The sequence below is a fragment of the Prunus mume genome, linkage group LG1 (genome assembly GCF_029339155.1).
Source record: "Prunus mume cultivar Tortuosa linkage group LG1, ASM2933915v1, whole genome shotgun sequence".
Lineage (NCBI taxonomy): Eukaryota > Viridiplantae > Streptophyta > Magnoliopsida > Rosales > Rosaceae > Prunus > Prunus mume.
Genome location: NC_142698.1, coordinates 6787950 through 6805130, shown reverse-complemented (window position 1 = coordinate 6805130; position 17181 = coordinate 6787950). Strand labels below are relative to the sequence as shown.

The window sequence follows — 17181 nt, the reverse complement described above, 5'->3', positions numbered from 1 at the left end:
AAACGTTGTGAAAGGTCTAAATCTGGAATCACAACTCTGTTTTATGTAATTATAGCATAAGACGTCGGTGGTTAATTTTTGCGTCATGTGAATGATATTACTACGTCGAAATATTTTAAAAAACGTCGTTAAAGGTCTGAATATGGAATCACTGCTCTGTTTTCTGTAATTATAGCATAAGACGTCGGTGGTTTATTTATTGTGTCGTTTGAAACGAATAACCACGTCCTTAGTAACTACCGTCGTTATAAAATTATAATAACGTCAACTTCTATGTTATTACGTCGTGTGAAATTTTATAATACGTCGTTTGTTTATAAGTAACCGTCGTGTGTTTTCTTGTGCTTACTTTTTTATATATCTTTGTTTTAGGATGAATTGCAAAAATGAGTCTCGGAAGGCAGTCTCAGTGTATCTGGCAGCAATGATGTGTTGACCATGGCTTTGGGTCCCGAGCATCCAGGGAGAGTGAGAGGGGTAGGTGCTGGGATTTCCCTAGGCGTACTTCAATTTACCCAAACAACAGAGGATTAAGTTTGCCGATCATTTAAAGGAAAGTGTCAGAATTGTCCTTCAAGAAGAGACTAAGAAGATGGAAGCTAGGTGAAGGGAAGAGACTTTAAGGATGGACGCTAGAACCAAGCAATTGGTAGAGGCTGAGAGGGAAAATTTATTGAGTCAGCTTTCCCAACTCATCCCCAATTTTGATCCAAGCATGCTTAAACCGAAAACTAGCCCCTGTCAAAACCAAAGTCCCAAAAATCCAATGTCTGACAAAGCAAGCTGCTCTGGGGCTGATGTGAGATCCCTACATTTTGAGGATGATATCTGCCAAAAATGGGGAACAGAGGAAGAAAGCGATAACATATCTGAACTTTGAATTCTCTATTTTTTTTTAAACTATTAGACGTCGTTATTATGAAGAAAACCGTCATTTGAAAATCATACCACAACGATTTTATAAATAAACCGTCGTTTGTATTTCAATACCACGTCGTATTTAGTTTACTTGTTTTACACGCCATTAGACGTCGTACCTTTGCGGTTTTTAGACAACAGTTTTAGCCCTTACCGACGTAATAGACAAATCCCACGACGTTTATTATTTACCATCGTTTAATAATTTTAAGACGTCCATAATTCTTACATACCGTCTTATGTTATGCCTTACCATGACGTTTTGATTTAATTTTTTTACTTTCTGTACAATATGTCTTATATATATATTTCTTTATTACTTAAAACAGAAATATGAGGATTTAGAAAATCAAGATGAAGAGATGAAAGAAGAAAAAAAAGATGAAGAGAAGAAGGAAGAAAAAAAAAAAAAAAAAAAGAAAAAAAAGATGAAGAAAAAAGGAAGAAAAAAATGATGAAGAGAAGAAAGAAGAAAAACAAGATGAAGAAAAGCATGACGAAGAGGTATATTCTCATAACTTTGCCTTTTTTATTTGTTTTTCAAATTTCAGACGTCGATATTTTTCTTTAAACCGTCGTTTGTTTTCAAATTAGACGTCGGAATTTGTTTCCTATGACGTAATAAATTATTCAACACGACGGTTTTTTATTACCGTCGTTTAAATTATTATCAGACGACGTTGTTTTATTTAAATCGTCGTTTTTATTGAATTACCACGTCATTTTATTTTGCTTTATTTCTTTAAACAAGGTACTGAAGTAGTTGATTATTCAAATGTGGAGGTGCCATCTTCCTTACAATCCCTTTGTCGTTATGTGGAAACGACACTAAAGCCTCAGGAGAAGATCATGACCTTCACAATTGAGAAGGAGGTGTTTGGTGCAGATCGCAGTACCTTCGTCTTGCATGAAGATATTACACAGTTAGCAGGCATGGAAGAAATTGGGGCTAATGTGGTTGCAGTATATATGAGGTTTGTCCTTATCAAATATTTATTTCACACCTCAAATTTGTGTTTGAAATAAAAAAACATTATAGCATAAGACGTCGGTGGTTTATTTATTGCGTCATTTGAAACCACTAACCACGTAGTTCTTTTTTTACCGTCGTGATAAATTAGTTATAACGTCTGTTTCTATTTCAGTTCGTCGTGTGAAATTGTATAATACGTCGTTTGTTTATAAACAACCGTCGTGTGTTTTCTTGTGCTGACTTTTTTATATATCTTTGTTTTATATATTTAGGTGCTTATATGATCGTTTGAGAGAAGCAAATATGTGCAACACGCTTGGCTTTATCGACCACTGCTCAAGTTAGTGCCAACGGGTCACTAATCGTGATCACATATTGTAGCCATCGACTTGAAGATGATGGTGAACAGATTTTCATGATGTCTTACAATCCAGGGTTAGTCTCCTTAAAAGGATTTTGTTTGTATGATTTTCACTAACTCGACTGCGTATAAAACTGTTTAACTAATTTTGTGCCGTTTGAAACATCTAACCACGTTGGTTCTTTATTTATTGAGTCGTTTGAAACAACTAACCACGTCGTTAGTTAATTACCGTCGTGATAAATTTATAATGACGTCGATTGCTACGTTATTTCGTCGTGTGCAATCAGTATAATACGTCGTTTTTATAAATAACCGTCGTTTGTTTTCTTGTGCTGACTTTTTATATTAACCGTCGCTTTTTATGTTAATTTGCAGCCGTCATTGGGTCTTGCTGATTGTGAGAGCAAAGAGGGAAACCGTCTATTTTCTGGATCCTCTGCCTGGAAATCGTGTGGTTGATGAGGAGGGCAAAAACATCGTGAACAATGCTTTAAAATTTATAATTCCTACATAGGCGACTGGCCTTAAAGCACCAATTTGGAAAACTCGCGGGCACACCAAAGCAACCCACCAAAGATTGTCGAATGCGGGTATTATGTGATGCGCTTCATGAGGGACATAATCATGGATCCTTCCTTGGAGTTTGAGAAGAAGGTAAGAAGAAAATTTTCAGAAACATTTTTTGTGGTTTACGACGGTCCTTTAAAATTACCGTCGTTGAATCGATATACTACGTCGAGTTATGAAAAATAGCGTCGTCTGTGATTGAATTTCTTTTTTATATATCTGTCATTGATATATTTTCTTCCCCCTAAACCTCAAAAAAATGCAGTTTCATTAATAAAAGTTTAAAATGACCACCCAAAATAAAATTATTTTGATGAGTCATAACATCACTTATAGTTTGATGGTTTAGAGTTTAGGGTTTGGGGTTTAGGGTTGTTATTTATTAGGGTTTAGGGTTAAAGTATAATTTTTGGGGTTTAGGGTTTATGTTTGTTATATATTAGGCTGTAAAACCATAAACAATTTTATAAAATTATATTTTAAAAATATATAATTTAGGGTTTAAGGTTTAGGGTATTACTTTTAACGACTGTGATTGAGTCGTGGAATATAGAGTTTACATCAGATGGTGAAACATCCGCCGTAGTTTCTCTTTTAAACGACGTCCTTTTTACAAGTGAGTCGTTTATTATAATTTACAACGTCGTTAATTTATTAACCCCGACGTGGTTTGTTGTTGATATAAGTATATTTTATTATTTTTAATTCAAAATATTCAAAATAAATTCAAAATAAATCCAAAAAATGCAACGTCAACTCCTATTGGTTCAATAAACGATGTGGTTTCTTCAAAATAAACGGCGTTATGTTCAGTGTTTGAGTCGTGGAATACTATATTTACGTCGGTTTTGGTAGAACTTTCGCCATGGTTTTTCATAGTTTTGACGACTTCTGTTTGATTTTGCGTCGTACATAGTTTTACCACGACGTCTTTAATGTAATAAGCGTCATGTTTAAAGTGAACTTTTAACGATGGTTGTTTTTTCCGTCGATGTTTTAAAGAGCGCGCTTTCTAAAAGTATTCGCGCGACCTAAAATTTTCAGATTTGGCTCTTAGTTTTATACTTCTAACCCTGCACCCTAAGATTTTCAGATTTCGCGCAACATAACATTTCGCTCTCTCACTTCATCTCTAATTCAAAGTTGGGCTCTCCAGTGCTCTGTCGAATCCAAGTAGGCAATAATCTGTGAGCTCTGCCAACCTGTAAGTACAAACCCTCTCTTCCCCTTGTAAATTCATTGAATTATATTAGGTTGTTTTGTTAAAGGGTTTTAGATATATGTTTTGCGATCTGTTAATAATGTTATTGGAGGTATGGGTTCATGGATTTTCTGTTTAATGTTTTCTTGATCACTCTCTGTTATGTTGAATAGGGAATGGATTTAATTTTGTCGGATCTTTTAATCACTCTCTGTTATGTTGAATTGGGAATGGATTTATTGTTTTCATGCTTAGTATATGTTGGTTTCATGTATATGTTGTGTTCTTAATAGGGTTTTGGGATCTTGAAAATAAACTGGGATATCGACGCGTTTTTAGGCATACGACAACGGTTTTTTCATAAACCGTCGTTTGTATTACTTATACACAACGGTGTTCTTTAACTACCGTCGTGGTTATAATTAGACGACGTTTGTTGAAAATCCGTCGTCTATATATGTCAAATACGTCTGTTTTTGTTTAAAAACTGTAAATGCGTCTGTGTTGTATATTACTTGCTATTAGAACTTTATATAATCTGCTATAATGATGGTCATTGCTTCTCTTTTCACTTTATTATATATAATAGGGTATAGTGTCGGAGATGGATAAGTCATGGATGCACTCGGATGGAAGATCGAAGGTATATGAGTTAGGGGTGGAAGCATTTTTGAACTTTTCTGTAGAAAATCTTCTAACTACAACACATATCCGTTGTCCATGTGTTAAATGTGTTGATTTGAAATTGTTTGGGGTTAGAATTATAAGGGATCACTTATACTTTAATGGAGTTGACCAAAGCTATAAGAATTGGACATTTCACGGAGAACCTTGGGAAGCAACTACTAATGCTAGTAGAAATGTTGAAGAAGATGATGACCATAGTAGGTACAGTTTTGTGTTTGAAGAAATAGAGATGGATGATAATGATTTTGGTGATTTTGGATCTGATAATTATGAGTTTGCCAATGTGATTGGGGATGGAGATCAACCATTGTACCCTGGTTGTAGAAAGTACACGAAGTTATCGGCATTAGTAAAGTTGTATAATTTGAAGGCAAAACATGGGATGAGTGATGTTTGTTTTACAGAATTATTGATACTTCAAGGCGATTTGCTTCCAGAAGAAAATATAATACCGGCCTCTATGTATGAGGCAAAAAAGACTTTGTGTGCATTGGGGCTGAGTTATGAGAAAATGCACGCATGCCCCAATGATTGCATCTTGTATAGGAAGGAGTATGAGGATTCAACTAATTGTCCTACTTGTGGTATCTCAACGTGGAAGGAAGGCAAAGATTCAATCTTGAAAGAGGGTGTGCCAGCGAACGTGGTGTGGTATTTTCCTCCAATTCCAAGGTTTAAAAGGATGTTTCGATCACATGAGACAGCTAAGAGTTTGACTTGGCATGCTGCTAGAAAATCAATTAACGGTCAGATGTCTCATCCGGCGGATTCCCCGTCTTGGAAACTTCTTGATGATAAATGGCCTGAGTTGGTAATGAGCCGAGAAACTTGAGATTGGCTCTTTCATCTGATGGATTCAATCCCCAGCAGATATAGTTGCTGGCCAGTTATCTTAGTTACATATAATCTCCCTCCATGGCTGTGCATGAAACGAAAGTTCATGATGTTGACCTTATTGATTTCCGATCCTAAACAGCCCGGAAATGATATAGACGTCTACTTGGAGCATTTGATTGATGATTTAAAATCTTTGTGGGATGGGATTGGAGGAGTGTATGATGCACATAATGGAGAATACTTTACACTCAGAGCTGCATTAATGTGGACAATTAATGATTTCCCCGCCTATGGAAACTTATCTGGTTGTGTTGTTAAAGGATATAAAGCTTGTCCAATATGCGGCGATGATACACCTAGTCACAGGTTGAAAAATGGCCACAAAATTTGTTACATTGGGCATAGAAAATGGTTACCAATTAATCATCCATATAGGAGGCAACGTGCAGCTTTTAATGGGAAACCTGAATATGGCACGCCTCCCGAGCCATTAACCGAAGAAGAAGTGCTGCATATGGTTGAAGATGGTGACAGAGTTTGTTGAAAGAAAAAATCAATATTCTTTGATCTCGAGTATTGGAAATACCTTCCTGTGAGGCATGTCCTAGATGTTATGCACATTGAGAAGAATGTTTGCGATAGTATCATTGGTACATTGCTTGGAGATCCTGGAAAAAATAAAGATGGGATTGCTCTGGATTAGATTTATTAAACATGGGGGTCAAAATTGATTTGCAACCCGAGTATGGAGAAAGACATACTCGTTTGCCTCCCGGGCCTTGGAATTTATCAAGAGCAGAGAAGAGAGAGGTTTGCAATTCTTTCTATGGTATGAAGGTCCCTGAAGGTTATTCTTCAAATATAAAAAATCTTGTATCTTTACAAGATTCAAGACTTCTTGGCCTTAAATCACATGATTGTCATACCTTAATGCAACAATTGCTCCCTGTGGCAATTCGTTCTATTTTGGAGAAGCCTACAAGGTATGCAATAACTCATTTGTGTTTCTTCTTCAACGCTATATGTGCAAAGACTGTTGATGTTTCCAAGCTAGATAAGTTGGAAGAAGATGTAGTAGTTACTTTGTGTTTGCTTGAGAAGTACTTTCCCCCTTCATTCTTTGATATCATGGTTCATCTAGTAGTACATCTTGTCAGAGAAGTTCGTCTATGTGGGCTAGTATATTTTAGATGGATGTATCCGTTTGAAAGATATATGAAAGTGTTAAAGGGGTATGTTCAGAATCGTACTCGTCCCGAAGGTTGCATTGCTGAGCGGTATATAGCTGAAGAAGCTGTAGAGTTTTGTACCGAGCATTTATCTGATGTTAGTACAGTTGGAGTGCCTTCAAGCCAAAAGATGGGAGTTTCAAAGCCATTATCAGGTTGCACAGTGAGCTTAGTTGATCGGGACCTGTTGAACCAAGCACATTTATATGTCTTGGAGAATACGGAGGAAGTCCTACCTTATATCGAGTACGTATGAGTTTTATTCTTTAAGTTTCCATTTTAAATTATTTCTTATGTTTATCTTATATGTTTGGGACCATAATGCTTGAATTTTTGTGTCATGTAGGCAACATATGATCCACATCCAGACAGCTTATCCAAAATTTAGAAAGAGAACAAAGTGGCTGAGGATAAGCACAATAGCACTTTCATTCAATGGCTACGCTTCAAGGTATATGTTATTGAATAACATATTGGACTTTTAATTTTCTTCTTTCTATGTTAGATTGAATTAAGTTATGATTAATTTGCAGGTTCAAAGTGAACTTAATGAGGAAGACAATCATGGCGTATCAGAAAATTTAAGGTGGCTAGCAGCTGGTCCAAACATGGCAGTGCCATTATATAGGAGCTATCTTATTAAAGGTATTAAATTCAACATCAAGGCACAAGATGATATGTGGACAACTCAAAATAGTGGAGTTTATTTACTTGCACATACCATGCAAGTTGCTAGTGCCAAGGATAAAAACCCAATTCTCTCAAATTTGGGTTTCTATGGTGTCATTCAAGAAATTTGGGACTTTGACTACCAAAAGTTTACAATCCCAGTCTTTAGGTGTGATTGGATAGATAGTACTTCTGGTCTTGTAGTGGACGAACTTGGATTTACCGTTGTAGATTTGAGTAAAATTGGACATAGGAATGACCAATTTGTTTTGGCTTCTCAAGTCAAACAAGTATTTTTTGTTCACGACCCGATGCATCGTGGTTGGTGGTAGTGTTATCAATGCCTAATAGAGAATATAATGATGTTATTGGTGATGATGCCTTAGGTGATGTGAGAATTGAGTGTGAGCAATTTACTAGAGGGATGCCAAATGTTGACACATTTGATGAAGTGGTGGGTGAGTTAGGGAGTCAAAATATTCGAGATTGGTGTGAAGATATATGGATTGAATGATGCTTTATGTAATTGGCAGTGTATGACATTAATTTTGTAATATATTGTAATGTGATTTCTTCACTTTCATTATACAGGTTTTGGCCACAAAACAATCAGTACAAAAATTACTGGTTCCAGTTACAAACACGGCGGTCTTGATAAAAATGTGAAAAACAAACGTCTGATCTAATAAAAAACGACGTTTTGGAGCATTCAACGACCGCAATATATTTACCGACATCTTAAAGCAACGTAACAATGAAGAACCACGACGCTATTGTGAAACAGTTATTCAGGATAACACGTTGGAGAAGCATAAAGAACCGCCATGTAATTCAAAATAACACGACTCCAATCCCATAATACCGACGTCTAAAAGACGAGATATCAAACCTAAACGTTACAAAAGACGACGTCGTCATAAATTTACCACGTCACATATTCTTTCATAAACGAAGTGGAAAAGGATGAATTCACGACGGTATTTGAAGTCCATTGGTAAATTTGTCGACGTTAAGATATATGAATTAGAAGACGTTAATTTTGTTAATGATGACTTATAAATTATGAAACACGGTGGTCTTTTTCATGGTAACGACGTTGTATGTAGACGACGACGTCGTCTTTATAAATTAATGTGCCGTAATTAATGACCCCAACATTTTTTCCACGTCGTTTATTTTCAGATCATGTCGTTAAAATTATTTTACACGGCGGTGGAATGAGAAACGATGCCGTTTCAGAGTCATTACACAACGATTATATTTCAAAATATGACGTATAAATTTTGTAATACGGCTTTCATTTATTTGGAACCGACGTTGTTTATGTATTTCAACGTCGTCTCTATACATACATGCGTCGTAAATAATGACCCTAACATCTATTTCCACGTCATCATTCATAGAAAAATCGAAGTGAAAAATTTATTTTACGACGGTTGTTGGAAATGTAGTGACGTAGTAGGTGTCAATAACGTCGTCTATTATGTATTTAAAGACGTCATATTTCTATTTGTCGTTAAAGGTTTATTTAACGGCGTTGAGTTTTAGTTCTCGTCGTTGTATGTGTATCTTGCGGCCATGTTCTGTTAATATATGTCATATGTTTCCTTTTTAACGACGTTTTTTTGTTAGAGTTGGTCGTCTATTCTCATCCTCGACTGTTTTTTATGTCTTTTTGCGGTACAAAGACGTCGGTTTTATTTGTTGATGACGTTTTTTGTTTTAACAACGACGCGTATTTACCGTCGTGGTTTTGTTATGGGAAAGATGTCGGTGGATTCCACGACCATTTGAAAACTGAATACACGACGGTGAATTCCCATTGTGTTTTTCCTTTTTGTAGTAGTGTCTGCTAAAAACAGTAGTTACTGCTCGATTGCATTGTTGTTGGGGAATGTTTATTCCATTGCATGTGTGACTATTTCTATTGTGGTTACTGTTTCCAATTCTTAGCGGCTTGTAGTGGCGCTTTTTGTTTTGATTAATCTTATTTTATATATAATTGAATGATATGATCTTTGCAATTATCACTATGGTTAATGTTTGCGATACAAGAAAATGGCCTGTTGTGTTTACTGTAAAATGACTAATTGGCTTCACTGAAGAAAGATTTATAAGCCTTTATTTTTTTCATGTTTTTATTCAACTATGAGAGAACTTATGTGTGTTATGGTTACAGAATGATGCAAGCCTTGATGGTGTGAGAGAGACTTTTGGAAAGTGAGGAAGTCCAGCAGTACAAATATAATTCCAAGTTATGGGGAAGTAATGTGTTGCCAACTTTGAGAAATGTTGGAGTAGCATATGCCAGTTATTTAGCCCCCATTTATTTAGGAAGAAAGTCCTATACACTAGGATCTGTTTTCCCTAACTTCAATGTGTGTGTGTGTGTGTGTTTTTTTTTTTTTTTGTTTTGTTTTCTAGCTATATTTTCTGTTCTTCTTCTAGATAGATTTGATTCTACTACCGCCGGCATTGTTATTCGACCATAACCCAGCCCTGTTCTTCAAAAAGAATACAAATATCTTGTTGTTTGCTTAGAGACGAGGGTAAACAGACATATTGTTGTCTTAATATACATTACACGACGATTATTTTGTAAAAACTGTCGTTTGATTATTGTGCAATTTTTTTCTCATTTTTCCCACTTTGTTCTCTTCTCTGTCAGTATGGTAGTGTTTCATTGTTGGTCTTTTCACTTTATTATATGTATGATTTTATAGTGTGTGAGATGGATAAGTCATGGATGCATGCGGATAGAAGATCGAAGGCATATGAGTTAGGTGTGGAAGGATTTTTGAACTTTGCTGTAGAAAATCTTTTAAGTACAACTCATATTCGTTGTCCATGTGTTAAATGTGAGAATATTCGATTGTTTGGAGTTGGAATTATAAGGGACCACTTATACTTTAATGAAATTTTCCAAAGCTATAAGATTTGGACATGGCACGGAGAAACTTGGGAATGGACTACTAATGCTAGTAGAAATGTGGAAGAGGATGAGCAATGTGGGTTCAGTTTTGTTTCTGAAGAAGTAGGGATGGATGATAATGATTTAGGCAATATTGGATTGGATCCTTATGAGTTTGCCAATGTGATTGGGGATGGAGATCAACCTTTGTACCATGGTAGCAGTAAGTACACGATGTTGTCGGCTTTGGTGAAGTTATATAATTTGAAAGCAAAACATGGGATGAGTGATGTTTGTTTTACAGAATTATTGATACTTCAAGGAGATTTGCTTCCAGAAGGAAATACACTACCTTCCTCTATGTACGAGGCCAAAAAGACATTGTCTGCTTTAGGGATGAGTTATGAGAAAATCCACGCATGTCCCAATGACTGCATCTTGTATAGGAAGGATTATGAAGATTCAATTAATTGTCCTACTTGTGGTGTCTCAAGGTGGAAGAAAGGCAAAGATTCAATCTTGAAAGAGGGTGTGCTAGCGAAGGTGGTGTGGTATTTTCCTCCAATTCCAAGGTTTAAAAGGATGTTTCAATCACATAAGACAGCTAAGAGTTTGACTTGGTATGCTGCTAGAAAATCAGTTGATGGTCAAATGTCTCATCCAGCGGATTCCCCGTCTTGAAACTTGTTGATAATAAATGGCCCGAGTTTGGTAAAGAGCTGAGAAACTTGAGATTGGCTCTCTCATCTGATGGATTCAATCCCCACAGTTCTTTACGTAGCAGATATAGTTGTTGGCCAGTTATCTTAGTTACATATAATCTCTCACCATGGCTATGCATGAAACGGAAGTTCTTGATGTTGACCTTATTGATTTCCGGTCCTAAACAGCTTGGAAATGATATAGACGTCTACTTAGAGCCTTTGATTGATGATTTAAAATCTCTGTGGCATGGGATTAGAGGAGTGTATGATGCACATATAGGAGAATACTTTACACTAAGAGCTGTATTATTGTGGACAGTTAATGATTTTCCTGCCAATGAGAACTTATCTGATTGTGTCGTTAAAGGATATAAACCTTGTCCAATATGCGGCGATGATACACCTAGTCATAGGTTGAAAAATGGCCACAAAATTTGTTACATTGGGCATAGAAAATGGTTACCAATCAATCATCCATATCGGAGGCAGCGTGCAGCTTTTAATGGGAAACCTGAATATGGCACACCTCTCGAGCCAGTAAACGGAGAAGAAGTGTTGCACATTGTTGAAGATATTAATTACATATGGGGCTCGAAAAATGGGGGAAGTGTTGGTGAGAATGATGGTGATAAAGTTTGTTGGAAGATGAAATCAAAATTCTTTTATCTCAAGTACTGGAAATACCTTCATGTGAGGCATGTCCTAGATGTTATGCATATTGAGAAGAATGTTTGGGATAGTATCATTGGTACATTGTTGGAGATCCCTGGAAAAAATAAAGATGGGATTGCTGCTCGGTTAGATTTATTGAACATGGGGGTCAAAACTGATTTGCAACCCGAGTATGGATAAAGGCGTACTCGCTTGCCTCCAGGGCCTTGGAATTTTTCAAGAGCAGAGAAGAGAGCGGTTTGCAATTCTTTCTATGGTATGAAGGTCCCTGAAGGTTATTGTTCAAATATAAAAAATCTTGTATCTTTAAAAGATTCAAGACTTCTTGGACTTAAATCTCATGATTGTCATACCTTGATGCAACAATAACTCCCTGTGGCAATTCGTTCTGTTTTGGAGAAGCCTGCAAGGTATGCAATAACTCGATTGTGCTTCTTTTTCAATGCTATATGTGCAAAGACGGTGGATGTTTCCAAGCTAGATAAATTGGAAGAAGATGTAGTAGTTACTTTGTATTTGCTTGAGAAGTACTTTCCCCCTTCATTCTTTGATATCATGGTTCATCTAGTAGTACATCTTGTCAGAGAAGTTCATCATATAGGAGCTATCTTATTAATAGTGTTAAATTTAACACCAAGGCACAAGAAGATGTGCGAACTGTCCAAAATAATGGAGTTTATTTACTTGCACATACTATGTAAGTTGCTAGTGTCAAGGATAAAAACCTTATTGTCTCCAATATGGGTTTTTATGGTGTTATTCAAGAAATTTGGGACCTTGACTACTAAAAGTTTAGAATCCCAGTCTTGAGGTGTGATTGGATAGATAACACTTCGGGCCTTGTAGTCGACGAACTTGGATTTACCCTTGTAGATCTGAGTAAAATTGGACATAGGAATGACCAATATGTTATGGCTTCTCAAGTCAAACAAGTATTATATGTTGACGACCCAATGCATCGTGGTTGGTCGGTAGTGTTATCAATGCCTAAGAGAGAATATAATGATGTTATTGGTGATGATGTGCTAGGTGATACTAGAATTGAGTGTGAGCCATTTACTAAAGGGATACCAAATGTTGACACATTTGATGACCTAGTGGGTGAGTTTGGGAATGAAAATATTAGAGATGGGTGTGAAGATATATGGATTGATTGATTGTTGTAATGTATGACCTTAGTTATTCAGTTAATTGTATGACATTAATTAATAATTCTGTTCAACATTTTAATTCTTATCACATTTTCATTATGCAGGCTTTGGGCAAGACAAATAAAAAATTAAAAAAGCTAGGTTAAAGGTGTAAAGTATGATGGTCAGGGATAAAAATTGGAAACACAGACGTCTAAGATAAAAACAACGTCGGGTTTCAAAAGGCAACAGCCCGTAAAACAAAAAAACAGTCATCTGAAAAAGAAATCAAGACGGTTTGCTTTAAATACATCACGGCAGGTCAAACAATCGACTTTTAAAAGGACAACCACGTCATGTAATAAGAACCGACGTGGTAAGTAATTACAACATCAAGCCGGTGGATCTCTAGACGTAGTGAAGTAATTAACCACTTCCTTTATTTTTTAAAAAACGGACGTTGAATCTGTAATCCACGTCGGTTATATTTCTATCCACGCCTTAAATACTATTTATAACGTCAGCCTTTGACATAAACCGACGTGGTAGATAGTTTTGTACGTCGATATTGAGTAATATTCTGTCCTTTTAAATGTTTTAGACGTCAGTTATTTAGAAAAAGGTGACATCTACCTATGTCAAAGGACCTTCTTTGTGCTATTTAAACGACAAATCTCGAAAATACCAGACGTGGAAACAGGTTAACACGTCGGTTTTTATATATTTCGCGACGTTGATAAATACGTAAGCGTCGTGCTAGTCTTAAACAAGTGACATCTCCGCTCATACATACGTCACAGCAGGTCAAATAAGCGACTTTTAAAAGGACAACCACGTCATTATGTAATATGAACCGACGTGGTAAGTAATTACAACGTCAAGCGGGTGGATCTCTAGACGTAGTGAAGTAATTAACCACGTCCTTTATTTTAAAACAACGGACGTTGAATCTATAATCCACGTCGGTTATATTTCTATCCACGCCTTAAATACTATTTATAACGTCAACCTTTGACATAAACAGATGTGGGGGAGAGTTTTGTACGTCGATATTGAGCAATATTTTGTCATTTAAGTGTTTTAGACATCGGTTATTTAGAAAAGGTGACGTCTACCTTTGCCAAAGGGCCTTCTTTGTACTATTTAAACGACGATTCTCAAAAAAACTAGACGTGGAAATAGGTTAACACATCGGTTTGTATTGTATTTCATGACGTTGATAAAGACATAAGTGTCGGTGATGCCTAGTGCAGGACGTGGTTATTTTATTTTACATCGGTTATTGAAAGACAAATGACATGTAATACTCTTTAAACGTCTGTTGGTTCGTTTTTATGTCATTGTTTATGGTTCACACGTCGGTTTCTTTCTTTTTTTAACGTAGTAAATATTAACCACGATGGTTTCTAGCTTATCCAAGTCTTTTTTCCTTCACTTAGAGACGTGGATAATTATCTGTACGTCGGTTATTCTTTTGATCTTGACATGTAACAGTCTTTAGACGTCTCGATTTTCATAAAACCGTCGTCTAATGTTGTTGGATATTTCATCTTAGGCTAATTATATAGTAATTACACGTCGGTTATTAACCGCCGTTGTTGTAGTACAAAAGATGATGGTCGATTTCACGACGGTTGGAAAACCTTCTACACGACGGTGGTTTCCCATCGTCTATTTCGATTTTTGTAGTAGTGACCATCAACTTATTAAATCAGAGAAAAAGAAAAGACTCAACATAATAGCATATTGAAACTTCTTGAATGCAATAATGATGCATATTTGGTTTAATTCTCCAACAGTGGCTACAACTTCTTTCATACTTACCCTTTCTTCTGGTGATTCTACACAGCAAGCAAGAGCTAATCTATAATGGTTGTTATGCATCCCTCTTCCTCACATGATTATCATCTTCCTACTATGCCCGAATCCCAAGAAAATTGGCATCCACAACTTCATCTATCATTGCATCCGGTAATACTAGTGAGTTTGCAATCCCTTGGTTTAAATTCATTTCACCAACAAACATCTCATCTGTTGGCTTTCTTCTTGTGAATGTTTCCGTCACTACAATTCCAAAACTGTACACATCCCCTCATGTTGAAACTATTCCTTCCATTCAATACTCTGCAATATGAATTATATCAATGTGTATGATGAAATGAAAATTATGAGTTGAGTTCTTCAACATGTATAAAACTGAAAGAAATCAAACTAACAAGTACATCACCTGGAGCCATATACCCAATTGTGGCTAGGGTCATGGTTTGGATCATAGAATCTCCTCCACCCAAGAGTTTTGCAATTCCAAAATAAGCAACATGAGCAACCATATCATGGTTTAGTAGTATATTGCTTGGCTTCAAATCACAGTGGACAATAGGCATTGAATAACCATGATGAAGGTATTCCAGTATTCCAATGCCGCCGCAACATCTGTCAATATAGTCAACATCTCTAGGATATTCAAAGAACAGGTCTCAGATTACAACCACTTCTTGAGGCTCCTATTAGGCATGTATTGCAGTACCAAGGCTTTGTAGTCCATTTCACTGCAACAGTTGATGATTTTGATAAGGTTTCGATGACGAATGTTGCTTAGCATTTCACATTCCCTATCAAAACTCTTGAAAGCCCATTCTAGCTGTAAACTGAAAACCTTTAATGCAATATCTATTCCATCTAAAAGAGTCCCTTTATATACTGAGCCAAAACCCCCACTTTCAAGTAAGTTGTTTTCTTCGTTAAATCCATTTGTCACCCTTAGAAGTTCTAGGGGGGAAACTCTTCTCCAAAGAAGTTGAGACAACAAGGTAGCCTCTGTTGGAACTTCCACATTTCTTTTTCTATATAAAAGAAAGATAGATACGAAGGCCACTAGTAGCACTACTGATATGATCCCCGGGATGATATATGAAGTCAGGGTGCACCACATAGTGCAATGTTTGAGACGAATGATTGAGCGGAGAAGTTTTGGAAGGGTTCACCAGATGGAATTTCTCCTTGGAGCCCGTTGAAGGACAAATCCAGATACTTGAGAAGTAAGAGAGCTTCTAAAAACCTGGGAATCACTCCGGACAGATTGTTTCTGGATAAATCCAAGAGATTCGGGCTTAGCAAGTCGTGAAATGTACTTGGAATAGGGCCTTCAAAATTATTATTTGCCAAGGTTAGGTTAACCAAATCCGGAAGAGCCCCAATAGTGCTTTATATAATATCAGATAAATGGTTATATGATAAATTTACCTCTATCACAACTTTCAACTTTCAAAAATCTTCCGAGAGAGGTCCAATTAGAGAATTGTATGATAAGTCTACGTATGTGATTTAGGCAAGTCTCCATAAAGTAGATGATATTGTGAAACTCAACCAATTGGACCGTAGTGATAGACGTCTTAGAGATGCAGTTAGATTACCCAAGCAGGAAGGTATAGAACCAGAGAGCTGATTGCTACCCAAATCTAAGTCAGCTAGGTTATATAGCTCACAAAGTTCGTACGGGATGTGCCCTTGCAATTTGTTCTAACCCAAGTACAAACCTTGGAGATTCCCAAGTCTTCCCACAGAGGTTGGAATTGATCCACTCAATTGATTGTAGACTTTGTGCAACGAATTTTGTTTGTCGCGCAATTCGTTTCGCAACTAATTGCGTGACGATTTGTATTCGTCGTGCATTTCGTGTCTCAGACATTTGCATGACGAAATTGTCTTTGTCGCACATTTCTTTTTTGAGAGATGAAAAATTTCGTCACAAAAAATAAAAAAATTTATTTAAAATTTTGTTTTAGGTTTTTTTATTTCGTAAAAACATGAATTGGCGTGACGAAAAGAGTTTCGTCGCACAAAAATAAAATTTATTTTATTTTATTTTTTTTGCAATAAAATAAAATGGCAATAAAAAATGTAATGAAGAGAATTTTTTTTTAACTAAAATAATACAAATGTCTATACAAGACAAATTTTTAAAATGTAATTAAGAAAGTAAAAAACTAATCAAATAATGTTCCAAAATCTACTTGGTCGTCTGCAAATGCTGCTCGGAGGTTTGGACATTGTCGACAAGGGCAGAGGTCTGGTGGCTATGCTTGGGTTGGAGGGGCTGGGAGGTCGATGAGGAACCAAAATGCGGGATTGGAATACCGGACGAGCGAGGACTCTAGAAATGCAGGCGTCGACCCTTAAGCTTGCCATCGTCACAGCGATCACCTCGTTTGATTGCGACGATGCACAAGGTCTAGGTTCCTGCAACCGAGCATTCCCCATCCCTCGACAATATGTCCTCGGCCTCCTCATGAGATTTTGATCCAACGTCTTTGTCAAGA

The 17181-nt window shown here is 36.5% G+C and overlaps 3 pseudogenes; 2 read left to right on the top strand and 1 right to left on the bottom strand.

Annotated features, from left to right (window-relative positions):
• Positions 1-4924: 4924 nt before the first annotated feature.
• On the top strand, positions 4925-7777 carry LOC148920871 (uncharacterized; annotated as a pseudogene).
• Positions 7778-10638: 2861 nt separating this feature from the next.
• Positions 10639-13007, top strand: LOC148920870 (uncharacterized; annotated as a pseudogene).
• A 1770-nt stretch (positions 13008-14777) lies between these two features.
• Positions 14778-17122, bottom strand: LOC148920869 (receptor kinase-like protein Xa21; annotated as a pseudogene).
• Between the last annotated feature and the right edge of the window lie 59 nt (positions 17123-17181).